This window comes from Eucalyptus grandis, chromosome 8, assembly GCF_016545825.1.
Source record: "Eucalyptus grandis isolate ANBG69807.140 chromosome 8, ASM1654582v1, whole genome shotgun sequence".
In the NCBI taxonomy this organism is placed as follows: Eukaryota; Viridiplantae; Streptophyta; class Magnoliopsida; order Myrtales; family Myrtaceae; genus Eucalyptus; species Eucalyptus grandis.
The window spans coordinates 28,714,887-28,730,277 of record NC_052619.1 but is presented as its reverse complement, the minus strand read 5'-3'; the positions used below and the strand labels follow the sequence as shown (position 1 = coordinate 28,730,277).

The 15,391-nt window shown below is 40.4% G+C and overlaps 1 pseudogene; it reads left to right on the top strand.

Moving 5' to 3' along the window:
- Window positions 1–2,369: 2,369 nt before the first annotated feature.
- Window positions 2,370–9,133, top strand: LOC120287126 (annotated as a pseudogene).
- Window positions 9,134–15,391: the final 6,258 nt, after the last annotated feature.

Here is a 15,391-nt window from a genome sequence, read left to right as displayed (position 1 = left end):
AACCAAACGAATCAAATCCTTAAAGATATACTCACATTTGGACAAGACTTCTTCGTCAGTCTAGAAACTGTCAATGAGGGCAGACTTTAAATCTTGAGTCTGGTGGTCTTCAGACTTTGATGGAAGGAAACGTTTTGTCAACTTCAAAACAGATAAGGAAGTTTTCTCCAACACTTTGGTCCTCCACCTATGGACCTGAAAAATGAGCCCACGACGGGGTGAGACAATGTCTCAGTAAGTTTATCCCCTAAACCTCTATTATGAAGAAAATACACCTCAGGACGCTCTAGCCACACAACCACACAATTAGAACAGAGAACTTACATTACCTTAGTTCCTTCCTGCACGTCAGCACATTTCATATCACAAATGCATATAATTAATGCACACAACAATTGGAACATCTCACTATCAAACCAATCAAACACAAAAGTCCCGATTATAAGACCAAATCGTTATGACACGTCTCATTCCGTGTCACATAATTTCGTCTCATAATCAGGCGCGGGTAAATCATATCAGTGGTTCAATCCACCCCTGATATTCATTCTCAATAATCCAATTTCCAATTCTACTCAACATCCCCACTCAATAAACAAACTCAAGGCTCTAGAGGTAGTTCCTATGCGACTCAAGTCGCCATGTAACACTTAGCCCTTGATTACAATAAGCGATAGTCTAAGGCTCTAGAGGTAACCCACACGAAATCTCGCCATTGTGTAGTACTTAGTCCTTGACCACAAATAGCAATAGTGCAAGGCACTAAAGGTGGCTCACACGAGTTTCGATATCGTGTAGAACTTAGCCATTCACTATACATGTCAATACTACAAGACTCTAAAGGTAATTCCCATGCGACTCAAGTCGTCATGTAACACTTAGCCCTTTACCTGCTCACAACCTATTCATGTATAAGCAATAGTATAAGGCTCTAGAGGTAATTCACACGTAGTCTCACGATTGTGTAACACTTAGCCCTTGCATACATGCTAGCATATACACTTCCAAATCATTTTCTCCTAAAGGCGGTCCATTTCCAATGTCCCTTGAACTAGGCATATTTCCCTTTTTGTAAAAATCACTCAATTCATGCGGATGCCCATGCATTTATACACTTAAATCACTTCATAAGATCAAAACACGTGAAATTGGACAACTTTTCATTCTCGGGTGAACAGTGCATGTGAACAGTGTTTCGTGAACAGTACTTGTGAACAGTAAATTTCCAGAATTTAATAATTAATAAATTAAATCCAGAAGTCATTAGAACATTAATTAAAGCAAGTAAAGCATCAAGAAAAATCATGAACTACTACCGGTCCTAACCGGCAGAAACAGTCCACTTATGCGTCTCCGAGTTTAAATCTAGAAATCTAATCAAATAATTTCAGAAAATTCTAAAATTTGAACATGTTGTAAAGGACACATAAACGAAACTTTTTTATAGAGAAACCTTAACCCAGATCCTTCTAGATTAAGCCTAGTAAATCGCTCAATCCAGTGCAAAAACTGAGTTCGTTTTCAAAAAGTCTGTTTTCCAAAATCAGTTTAGTTCGAGGTGCAAAACTTATCCATTTGATCTAAAATTTGAGTATGTTAAACTAAAATATGTGAAAAAAAAACTTTTATGAAAAAACCATTTTGAAATTCGAACCCTAAGAGTTGATAAAAACCCCTAGAATCCCAAAAGGTCATAAATTCCAGCACAGTCCGAGATTCTGTTTGCAAATGACGGAGCTGATATCTCCTTCTTTTAAATCCCTAAAAATCTTGAGAAAAATATATGTTATAACTGAAGATGTCTAATACATTTCTCAAGAATAAATTGACTTCAAAATATTAACACGTTTCAATCCACAAAAATGGCAAATGGTGAGGGTCCAAAAATCCGAATTGTAGAAAGTCTACTGATTTGGACTAATCCATCCTCAAAGGTGCTAATCTCACTAATTAGATTAACACTAATCAATTTTAAGACTAATCTAACCATTCTATATTATCACTAGTCCATACTTAAACTAATCTAAACAACCCTTAAGCATAAGTAACCTCCTAAGCATGATTTAGTGAGTAAACTCATCGGTTTAGCGTTCCAGTGAGTCCACGGCAACGGCAACACCAAGGCGAGCGACAATCCTCTTAGCGGAAACACCAACCAAGGTTGGGAAGGGCTTAGAAAAAGGTCACGAAGTCCCAAAGCCTTGCTGGTTCGGCTTCTGTCCTTGGCTAAACTGGGAGAGAGAAACCAGCCGTTGAACAGCAAGAAATCGGGCTAATCGGAGCTCCGGCGAGCGGGTGGTCAGCAACTAGTAGCTCCCGGGGTCAAGAGGGTATTGTTGGTGGTTGGAACAGGCAAAGAAAGGGCCGGAATGGGGAGAAACAAGAAGAAAACGCTGAACTGGCGAAACCAGGCAGTCCGGCAAGCCGTTCCTTCTCGCCGGCAAACAGGACGGCCGGTGGCTCATTCTGGCAAGCGGCGAAGTGCCCTCGTATGGACTGGATGCCCTAAAGATGATGGTGGGTGGAGCGTGAGCTAATTCGTTCAGGAAGACAACTTTTAACTCGAGTTCTTGGCGAAATGTTAGCTGGAGCGGAAACTAGCAAAAGGAGAAAACATAGGGGAAACGGCGGGCTTGGTTGGTCTGGCGGGTGTGCGACGGTGGAGGGGCTACTATGCTCATTTTGTTGGTTCTCTCAAGCTCCCTCAAGGCCTCTACAATGGGGAAAGCAAGTCCTAGGAGGAAGAAGAAGGTGGCTGCTGAAGGGGGACCACCATTTGCCTTCAAAGTCCACAATCTCATCCCCAAACACTCATCACACTTGTCCCCACCACTCAGCCTTATCCTCTGCCTCTTTTCCCTCACAAAACTTCCCCAACATGCCTTAGTTGAGTCCTCAACTGTTGCACGCCACCCTTGGCTATGAATTTGGACATATTCCCCTCCAATTCCATCAATTCTCCTTCAAACTCATTCAATTTCTCGTCCAATCAATCTCAATTGAAGCTCATAAATTTATCCAATGTGTCCACACTTAAATCCACATTTTTCCTTGCCCATAGATCCCACTTGATGACCAAATATGCGACCAAAAACGGTCCCTCAAAGTTCCTAGTCCAAAACGGCCTAACTTTGATTTTTCGCCGAAAATCTCGGTTTGTAGAAAAATCTTCGAAGCTTGAGTTAACATTCCTAAAATAAATTGTGACATTATAGAAGTTTTAATTTCTGAAATCAAGTTTAAATTCATGGTTAATTTCAATCCGACGCAATTTTAGCGCATCTTAATCTACCATGTAGCTTTTAGGAATTTTTTGCGCATTTGACCTGTGGTTGATTTTTTTAAAGCTACAATGTACATCTTCGACACATTGGTAACTCTCGATTGTCGTGAAAATCTCGATATTTCAAATGTGGACACAAGATACAGAAAAGACAAAATAATCAGTCTAGTGTCATTCGATGAGAATTTTGCAATCAGGTGGAATCACCCACTCACTGATCACATATCTCAGTCGAATCGACCTATCTCTAATCTCTAATCGATTTTGACAATGCCGTATTGACCCTTGCAGATTAGCACAGTCAAGTAATCGGTTCCTGGTCGAATTCTCGAATCTATAGCGTTAAAATTCCTTAACGGCTTCACCCAATAGATCAGTTAACTCGTGAGTGGCCAACTCAAAGAAAAAGGCTATAGGTGCATCAATGAAAAGCCCGACTTATTCAATTGAAAACATAAGTGGAAAATCAGGATGCCACATCCACGGATTGAGTCTTCTTGTTATAGACCCTATAGGCTTTGCTTGAAGTTGAATAGCCCAGAAAGATTCCTTCGTCTGATTTTTCCTCAAACTTCCCAGTTCGTTCATTCTCGTTCTTCATAATAAAACATTTACAGCCAAAGATATGAAAGTAGGAAACATTCGGCTTCTTTCCTTTATACACTTCATAAGGAGTTTTATCTAAGATAGGCCTCAAGAATACTTTGTTGATAATATAGCAAGCAGTAGAAACTGCTTCAGCCCAAAATTGAGAGGATATTTTGCTCTCTATTAAGAAAGTTCTGACCATTTCCTGAAAGAATCTGTTTTTCTTTTCCACAACCCCATTTTGTTCTAGAGTGTATGGAAAAGAGAAAACATGCTAAAAGCTAGATTCATCACAGAATTTCGCAAAGTCCTGATTTTCAAACTCACCTCTATGGTTAGTTCGTATGCTCGAAATAGCATAACCCTTTTCATTTTGAACCTTCTTCGCAAACTTCGCGAAATAAGAGAATGCTTTAGACTTACTTGCTAGAAAGTATATCCAAGTGAAGTGAGAGTAATCATCCACAATTACTAAGCAATATTTCTTTCCACCAATACTCTGAGTTCTGGTTAGTCCAAAAATGTCCATATGGAGAAGCTGCAAAGCTCGATTGGTAGAGACTTGATTTACAGGTTTAAAGAAACTTCTGACCTGTTTTCCCAAGACATTAGGAGTGCATAAATCAGACTTTTGATAAGCCACATTGGGAAGGTCTTGAACCAACTTCTTAGAAGAAACTTTAGCAATTTGTTTCATATTAACATGACCAAGGTTCCGATGCTAGAGGCTTGCTTCATCTTGAATAGAGATAAGGCACTGAGAACTTTCTAGGTTTACATCTAGAAGATAAATGTTCCCATGCCTTCGCCTAGTGAAAGATTGAGAGAAGTCTTGACTCGTTCTAGAATAAATGCCTTCTTGGAAGTTTATTCTGAAACTAGTATCGCAAAGCTGACTTATACTGAGTAGATTATAGTTCAAACCTTTCACCAAGGAAACATTGTTGATAGTCGAGCTTCCTATCTTCACAATTCTACAACCTACAATTTTTCCTTTGTTGTTTCCACCAAAAGAAACTTTTCCTCCATTTAGTCTAACAAGCTTTATGACGTAACTTGAGTCTCCTGTCATATGCCTCGAATAGCCACTATCCAAATACTATTTGATCTTTCTTTTCATAGTGACTTGTAGTCAAAAGAAAAAATCAAAATTTCTTTGGTATCCAAATTTTCTTGGGTCCTAAAGAGTCAGTATTAAAGACAATCTTTACCCAGTCCTTCTTAATGGTTTCCAAACCTTGGGACAATCTTTCTCGAAATGTTCGGGTTATTACACTTTGAACATTTGAGTGCATTTCGCCAATAAGTTTTACAAAAACTTTTTGAAAGTGATTTTTGTAAAATGTCTTTGTAGGTCTTTGTTTAATTCTCTATTTTACTTTGAGAAAATCAATTAATGGAATAGTTTCTAAATTCATACCCAAACCAGATTTGTTGAAATAGGGAATTTGAGCTAAAAGAATTTTCTCCAATTTTTCGGATCTTTTTGAAAATCTTTTTGTAATGTTTGAAATATCTCTTTTCAAAATAGCATTTTCCTTCGAAAAAGAATCTAAATTTTCTTTCAATTTATCAAAACCTTTATTTAGACTTTCAAATTTTTCTTTCTAAGAAACTTCATGTTGCCTGAGCTTAGAATTCTCCATTTTTAGTTCGGAAATCCTTTTAAAAGAGAATTTAAGACTGAGACAAAATTCATCTATGTACTTAGAGACTTTGACAGGAATTTTTGAATCACTAACCTCAATTTCTTTGTCTGAGTCTGAATCAGAGTCTATTTCTGAATCTGAGTCTGATTCTGAATAAGCCATTAGACAAATGTTGGCATATTCTTCTTCACTTTCCTCACACTTGGTGTCACTCCAAGTTTCAGCTTTGAGAGCCTTTTTATACTTCTTAGTTTTTCCTTTCTTCTTCTTCAACAGAGGATAGTTAGGTCTACGATACGCCCCTTTCTCTTGCACTCGAAGCATATAACATCCTTGCTAGTTTCATTGTCTTATGTTGGTCTCTTCTGGAAATTTTGCGTGCTCTACCTCTTCCAATTGAATCTTCTTCCCTTTCTTTTCAGCTTTCTGAATTTATTAATCATGAGCGCTAGCTCCTCATCGTCCATATCATCATCTGAATATGTATCATCAGAATCAATGTTAGACTTTAAAGCAATTGATTTCTTACCTTTAGGATCTTCTTCATCATTTATCCGCTCCACTTCATATGACTAAAGCGTGCCTATCAGTTCATCAACTGATAGAGGCATGATCCTCTGAGTTTCTCTAATTGAGGTCTTCACATGATTCTAGTCTTTCGAAAGTCCACGCAGCAGTTTGTTGACTTTCATTGGTCTAGAAATTGGTTGATCTTGATAAGTCAGGCCATTCACAATCTCTGTAAAGCGACTAAACATATCACTAATAGATTCTCTAGGCTTCATTCTGAAGGCTTCATACTATCCGAGCAAAATGTTTATTTTTGTTTCCTTCACATGGTCAGTCCCTTCATAGGTAACATGTAGTATGTCCCAAACTTCTTTTGTTGTTTCACAATAAGAAATTTAGTTATATTCAGTGGGAGATAAGGCACAATATAAAGAGTAGATAGTTTTTGCGTCAAGAGCTTATCTCTTGGTAATGTCGCCTTGTGTTGCTTCATCAACATTAATAACTTCTTTCCCTTCTCTGAAGTTGATGTTGCTTTAGGGTTGATCCCTTTTTCGACAACATCCCACTCCAAAGGATCTCTCGATCTAAGAAATGCCTTCATCTTGTTTTTCCACACATTGTACTCCTTTCCATCGAAGTAAGAGGGTTTGGTGTTGCTCACCAAACCTAGAGCTAAAATACTAGCCATAGAGGATCTTTAGCTTAGAAGTAAAACACTTCAATAAATAAGCACACGAGCTCTGATACCAATTGAAAGTGCTAGTATGAACATCTAGATGGGCGTTGAATAGGTGTGAAGACAATTTTCGCAAAGAACGGTAAGAATATTTTGCTTTTGAAACTAAGTCTGAAGATCAGCAAACTTTAAAAGAGTTTAGACTTTAACTACTGAATTGAAATACGAATAAGGTAAATGAGTTTAGGGAAGAGAATAGGAATACATAATTTATAGTGATTCGGCTTAGATTAAGCCTACGTCCACTCTCGCACGCTGACAGCCTTCTGGCTGGTTTCCACTATGAATCAAAAGAGAATTTATAATCTTGTGATCTCGACTTCACGGTGAAGAGTTTCTATTGCTCTCACGAAGTCTCACTTTGAGTCTCTCTCTCTCTCTCTCTCTCTCTCTCTCTCTCTCTCTCTCTTTTGAGTACAAATTTGAGCACAGTGTAAGGAATAACAAGTAAATGGGAAGCTTCAAACTTTGGAATTCTTCTTTCACACACACTATCGAATGACTGGAGAGGCCTCCTTAAATACTCCTTCATGCCTTCTCAACCGTTGGCACTTTCCAAAGGAATTCTTCTAATCAACCCGTTGGACAGAATCAATCAAGGAGATCTCGAGCCGTATGAAGATTGTGATGAAAGCCCGTCAATCATGTTCGCCCATACAATCAGAATCTTGGTTTCCATAAGTAGATTCTTTCCAAATTAACTTGCCTTCCAAAAAGATTTGATGTATCTAAATTGATTCCAATAAAGATAACCAATCTCGTAGATGATATTGCCATTTAGAAAGCCAAATGTATGTTGTACAAACTGAACAAACGAAGAAAGAAAGATAATCTCGAGTCTAGTTAAGTCTTCATTTTTCACTTGCGTTCAGTCTGGAATTTGTCAGAGTGGACAGACTTTTGATATGCAATAGACTTTGACACAAAAGTCTAGCAATCTAATAGACTTTGATACAGAAGTTTGGGAATCTTCATAATAGACTGTAGAAAAGTTTTGTCAACTTCAAAACATCAAAGAAGTTTTCTCCAACAGAAACAAGAGAAAAAAGAGAAGAACACGAACAAAATCAACAAGAGAGGGAGGGGAGTGTGGGTCTAGCTCAAATCTTCCTTGATTGCTGAAAGTTGAAGAGTTCCCAGACCGGTTTTATAAGTAGAGGTCTCACTCGGCCGGGCCAAGGGCCGCTACCCACTGAGCCTGCTGGGGGATCTAGGTGAGGGCCGGCGACCCCGGCTGACCGGCGGCATACGTAGTTTTGAGTGCGAAAATAGAAATAAGTTGTTTGATAAGGGGTTTCTCAAGGCCCTTATCACTTGGGCCGCCAAGAGCAGCACGTGCAAGATGCTGGCGGCCATGGCGTATGCCCAGAACTACGACAACTTGTGCAATAAGGCGCGTAAGTTCTCCATCATTGAGCTTGCGAATTTTGTCGAGCTGACCCCATGGCATCGGTTCAGATTCACAGCGGCGAATGCCACCATAATCGAAGCAGTCGAAGGGTACTTGGTGGTTCACATAGTCGACTTGAGCACAACGCATTTTATGCAGATTCCTACTCTTATTGATGCAATCGCCAATCGTCTTGAAGGGCCCCCATTGGTCCGGCGCTGTGGAGGATGCGCTGCCCATGCTTGACCTTTCGTACGAAGAGTTGGGATCCAAGTTGGTGAATTTCGCAAGGTCTCGAAATATACACATGGAATTTCAGGTCATTGCTTCGAGTTATGCCGACGGATTCTCGTCCTTGATTGAACAGCTCAGGATGCAAAAACTAATTTACTCGGGAGGAATTGGTGAACCAGAAGCACTGGTTATAAATTGTCACATGATGCTTCACTTTGTGCTCGACGAGACTGTTCCGTTGATATCGGATTCCGAAGCAAACCCTAATTACCCCTTTGAGTCTTCCTCGGCATATTCTCCTCGGTCGACCCTCCTTAAGGCACTTCCTAACATTCTCATCTCAGTGGACGAGGATGCGGACTTCACATCGAATAATGTTGCCTCAAGATTGTGGTCAGCATTCAATTATCTTTGGATTCCTTACGACACGGTCAACACGTTCCTCCCGAGGGGAAACAAGCAGAGGCAGTGGTATGAGTCTTACATATACCGGAAGATACAAAATGTCATCGCGCAAGAGGGTCTTCAGAGAATCGAGAGGCTTGAGCCGAAGAGCCGGTGGGTGCAGTGGATGAGGAACGCGGACTTTCGGGCCGTTCGGAGAGGACACGGTCTCCGAAGTCAAAGCCATGCTCGACGAGCATGCAGCAGGGTGGGGATTGAAGAAGGAAGAAGATGATCTTGTATCAACATGGAAGGGACATAATGTAGCTTTTGCTACTCCATGGTTGCCTACGTGATTAACTTTTTTGTTTTTATGGATTTAGGCTTTAGTGCTCTTTCCCAGCTTATTAAGTAGTTCATTAGTCATCAATTTACTTGACTGTACGTTGACTAGCTACTCCTTTTAGCTTCTTCCAAATTTGGATGACAGAGAGAGGTGAGGAATACTCAGTTTGTTCCAGATTATAAATATATTGACCATCTCTCTCTCTCTCTCTCTCTCTCTCTCTCTCTCTACACTTGTTCAGATGTTTGTGATTAGATGACGACTGCATTAAATGCTTGAAGACAAAACCAGATGTTTGGTGTGCTTTTTCTTTGACGAGTAGAAACGAGGTTTGTTCTTCCCATCAACGTACGAGAAACCTAATTTTGTAAATGGACAGCAAATCTCGACATTCGTCGTGGTTGTCGTGGAGGCGCATCTCCAATCTAAGAAGTGTCCTCTAAGATGAACATGCTGAGCTTGAATTTCGATTTCTGGTTGCTGTTTTTAAAGATGTTTGAAAGTAAAACAACAACAACAACAACTAATGAGTCTTACAAAATCAGTTCGTTGTTGCTTGAATCTTATGTATCCATTTCATATGGTCAAAGTTGAATTGTTTTTAGCCCCAAAGCTCACCTTTCTTTAGCTGAAATCTCCACCGACGAGAGCGTGATTACTGTGAAGTTTATCAGCTGTTGAAGTTCTTCATTGAATGATTAAGTTCTTCTTTTCTTCTACTTCGTTTTTGTTAAGGTTCTTGTCCAGTCACTTCCCGGTCGCTTCTTGTACTATGATCCTTTTCAATGTGCAGTCGGAGTAACCATTCGTCTTGTCAGCTTGGTGGAAGATGTAGCACCTTTTTCTACGCTGAAATCTGCTTATTGGCGTATAATGAAGAAGTCATTGAATCCATTTGCTAAGCAAAATATAGCTTGTTCGTAAGTAATAGAGAGAACAAAGATAACCAACGCCAATCTTTATAATTGAATAAATTCTTAAATCAAGGCATCCAGCAACTTCTTATGCTATCTCAAACATTAACACATGCGCTTCTCCATTTTTTTCTTTGGTTATTGTATCTCTATTAATTAGTAAAGAAGCATTTTTAAAAACTCAACAACTTAAGGTTTCCAGTTAAAATTGTAAATCAGGAGAAAGCATGAAATAGTTATATATCTAGTGCAATAAGGTAAATCACAAATGGAAGTATACAAAGGTTCTGGCAACAGATATCTATACTCTCGACTCTCCTTAAGTATATTCTCAAGATCCTCTCATTTCTCCTCATGGAATTATGAAACAAGTAGTTATTTAACAGAAAAAAATAGTTGTTATCAGAAAAATTGTCACGCTCCGATCCTCGAGCACGTGCCCATCCCTCGGTGGTTGATTAAAATTTGCGACTTCCCAGGACAAGTCGCCGACCCTTTCATTTTATTGCACATGCGGAAGCGAATAACAAATCCCCTTACGGTAACCATCTCAAGATAGAAAAGCAGGATAACAGATTCACCAACAAACATGCTTTTATAAACATACTGATTTATGTACAAAAAGTCTACAACCAAAAGACTTCAAAAGATCGACTCTCAAAAGAAGTTGTTCTATCTGACCTACACTTTAAGTCACCTCAGCTCGGCTCCAGGTCCTCCACCCTACGGTCTTGAAAATTTAAGCCCACGACAGGGTGAGATATAAATTAGTGAGTTCACGCTCTAAACCTCGATTAGGAGGGTAATATGCCTAAAAGCGTCCTAACCACACAATCACACAATTAGAACAGAGGACTTACCTCACCTCAGTTTCTTCCTGCACATCAGCATAGTTTATATCACAACCATATGCATATAGAAATTTCACGCATCAATTGAAGCAACTCACTTTCAAACAATTCACAAGAGTCCTTATTATAAGGCCAAATCGTTATGACACGTCATGTTCCATGTCACAATTTCGTCCCCTAATCAGGCGCGGATAAATCATATCAATGGTTCAATGTACACCCAATATTCACTCTCAATAATCAAATTCTCAATTCAACTTGACATCCCCACTCAATATTCCGACTCAATACTCAATACTAGACTCAAGGTTCTAGAGGTGCCCTCTCCCCACGAAGTTCTGACATCGCGTGGCACTTAATCCCTGACCACAAACAGTCATAGTACAAGGTACTAGAGGTGGCTTTCACGAATTCACACTATCGTGTAGTACTTAGTGCTCGACTATACTAAACAATAGCTCAAAGTACTAGAGGTGGCTCCCACGAAGTCACGCTATCGTGTAGCACTTAGTTCTTAACTATAAAAAGCACTAGTACAAGATTCTAGAGGTAACTCACACGAAGTCTCGCTTTCGTGTAGTACTTAGTTCTTGACTATGTAGGACAGTACTGCAAGGCTTCTAGAGGTGGCTCTCATTTGACTCAGTCACCATATAGCACTTAGACCTTTACTACAAATAAGCTACGGTACAAGGTACTAGACACACGAACCCTCATTACCATGTAACATTTAGTTCTTTACCAACTCACAACCCATTGGGTTCCCTCAACACAACACACGTCACCTCAACTTTCTATAGTCATCTTGCCATGACTATAAACCATCACACGATTATTCACTCATGGCCAAGAACTTTGTGTTTCGCACTTAAATTCCTTGATTAAAATAATATATTAGCCTTTTTTTTTGTGACCAGTAACCACCGTACAGCCGGCAGCCAGCAGCGTTAACCCAGGGCGGACTGAGCCACCACCACAGACCCAGCCGCGGGTGAGTTGCGCGAATGCGACGCCTCTGGGATTTGAACTCCTCCCCTTCATGAGGGGGAGAGAGCCCGAAGCCAGTTGCGCCATCGCGGGCGATGGTTATATTAGCCTATTTTTTTCGTATTAAAAATACCTGATAAAATAATCGTGTGTTGGTACACGGTCGGCCTAAGCCAAAAATGCAATATCTTTCTTTTCAAAAATCCCACTATTTATTATAGTGCCTAAAAACATTTTTTGCTTTAAAAACCGACGCCCCAATATTTTCTGACTAAATACCGAAATTACTAAATTTTGGGATAATTACCCAAAATTACAACCACCACTCAATTTGCACAAAATAGCATCCGATAAACACGCCATTGTAATTAGCATGAAATTCCGGTCACCGGCTATCCCGGTCTAATTTCCGGAAAATAATTAATAATTAAATAATTACTAAAATTAATTAAATAAATCAATTTAAATACCGTAAATGCCAACTAAAGCTGGAATTGCCTAATTAAATACTGAAACAGCCTCAGAAAATTTCCGAACTAATCTAGATAAATAATACAACTTATCTAGTTCCTATCTAAGCCGTTCTAACCACCTAACATGCATAATTAACTAATTAAATCACTAATCTAATCTAACTAACCACCTAATCCCTAATTAACTTAAACTAAACACCCCTTAAATGTCATTAGCCTACTAAGTAGAGTTTAGTGCATAAACTCATCGGTTTAGCGCGAAAACCGGTTCACCGTGACGGCGGCGCGACGGCGACCGAAACTCGAACTTTCGGTAGCACCAACGGAGGCTCGGGAGGACCCGAAAAAGCCTAACAAATCTCAGCCCAAGCTGAGATTTGTTCTTGAGTTGGCTGGACCGGGTTAGACTGAAACGAGCTGGAAATTTGCGGGCTGCTGAGCTGATTCTGGCCGAACTGTGGGCTGTGCTTGCGGCTCGGGACTGAAGATGGGCCGACTGAATGGAGCATGGGCAGGGGCGGTGTCGCAGGGGATGGAGCTGCTGCGTGGACTGCTGCAGGCGTTGAACTCGGTGGAGAGAAAAATCGGTGGGAGTTGCTGGGTTGTTGACTCGGTAGTAGCTGAAAGGAGACACAAGGAGGGGATGGCAGCAGGCTGTTCGTCCAAGGAGGGGATAGGCGATGGTGGGGTTGCTTCGGCGTGGCAGAGGTGGAGTCAACTTTGGCTTCGCTGGAACACTGAGGTTGACTCGGTGAGAGAGAAGCGCGTGCAGATGGAGGCTGGAAGTGGGCTGTCGGTGGAGGTTGATGCTAGACGTGGCAGCAAAAATCGGTGAAGGATATCTTCGGTGGAGAAGATGGGCAGACCGCGGCTTCGCTGGCATGCAAGGAATGGGAAATGAAAGAGAGAAAAAGGCAGAAGCGGCTGATGCAAGTGAAAAGAAATGAAAGCAAAGCAGAAGCCGAAGCTCGCGGGAAGGAGGAGGGCGGTAGATTGGTGTGCTCGAGAAGATTGAAAAAGGAAGGGGGCAAAGTCAACAAATATCCACTTAATTAAATGCTTGCCCCCCCTCCCCCTGCCCCCTAAAGTCTTCATATATATCTCTTATGTCCCCCCCTAATTCTTTCTTGAAAATTAATACCACAATATCAATTTTGAAGCCAAAATTGCAGCCAACAAACCAACCTCCGAATTTCCTTATTTTTGGACTTCAATTCTTCGCAATTCTCTCCAATTTGGTGTCCAATTTTGATAACGAAGAAGCTCACACAATTTCTACAATTTCCTTTCTCTAAGTAGCTCGTTCGAAATCAAAAATTCCTTCAATTTGGCCCATCCGAATTTCCGTTCTTTTCCGAATCATCCAAATTGATTTTCCGTAAAAATCCCAAACTCGCCAAAAATTCCTCGAAAGATGAGTTGACGTTCCTAAAATGAATCGTGACATGACAGAACTTTCAATTTCTGAAATCAGGTTCAAATTCGCGGTTAATTTCAATTTGACGCAATTTCAGCGTGACCTAATCTACTGGGTAGCTTTTAGGAATTTTTAGTGCAATTGATCCGTGGTCGATTATTTTCGAGTCACACGTACATCTTCGACACATTGGCGACTCTCGGTTGTCGTGAAAATCTCGAGATTTCAAATACGAACACGGGATACCAAAACGACAGAAAAATCGGTCTAGTGTCATTTGACGAGAATTTTGCAATTATGTGGAATCACCCACACTCAATCACGACTCAATCAAATCGACCTATCTCTGGCCTCTAATCAATTTTTAACTGTGCTGTAAGGGTCCTTACAGATTAACACAGGTCGAACAGTCGATTCTAGTCGAATTTTCAAGTTCATTGCGTTTATATTCCTTAACGGCTTCACATGATAGGCTAGTTATCTTGTGAGTGGCCAACTCAGAAAACGAACTATCGGCGCGTCGATGAAAAGCCCAACTTATTCAATCGAAAACAGAACCTGAAATTCAGGATGTCACAAAAATAATTGAAAATTAGCCAATATTAATTGATGGAAAGAAAAATGCATGTCATAAAGAATTTTACATGCTGACTTTTGCAGACATAAAATAAGAAATAATTCGTTACATGATTTAGAAGACCACATCATAATATATGAACGAAAAAGAACAAAAATTGAGGTTGAGTACCTAGGATGGTTTAAAACTTCTTTGTGTACAATGATTTTTCGTGCAAGGCTCGAGTTAATTCAATCTCCAGAAGAATCGATTTTAAGCAACTCCTTAATCATTGGACTTATTGCAACATAATGATTGTTGACACCTCGAATTTTGCCATCATTTTCAAAAATCTTTGAGTTCGTCCTAGAGTTCACCGATAGTTGACCAATGTTTGGCTGAGGAGATACAATGCACAAAACACGTTGTAAACTTTAAAATTGCAGTTTTGCTCGTCAAAACTAGTCTCTTGACACTCATGTCTTCACGCGAATCCAACCATCAATGTTTGACCCATTGGACTAGTCATTCGTTTTTCGCAGTGCCCGAAAGTTTGCGACTCTCAAATTTCGCTTGCAGTCATGAAACCAGAGATTGGAAGCATTCCGTCGTACAAAAGGTAACAATTTTGGAGAAAAACGAAAGAAAGGGAAAAGATAATCGGTACGCCTTATTCGGATGTTAGGCCCATAATAATCTACTCCTCTCAGCCCACAAGGTTTCCAGCCGGCCACCCCGAGCAGCGTGCCACTGCTCAGGCCTCGTCATGTCCCTGAACCACGCCCAGATTGGTTACCAGGGAAGGCTTCATGGGGATCAGAGGTGGGACCCTAACCCGTAAAGGGCTTGGCCGGGTTTCCCAATGGGACCATTATCCCATACTACTCTCCCCTCACTTGCCTTAAATGGCTTGTGAGGAGGAGTCCCCCCGGAATGGTCTATTCAGGGGGGAGCAGTTTAAGGACCTCCTCAGGTCCATTCCACAGGGCCATTCCTCTCTTATCTGAATTTATTTGCAGTATTTGGTATACTATAAATAAAGCCTATCATGAGCATTTACTCTCATTTAA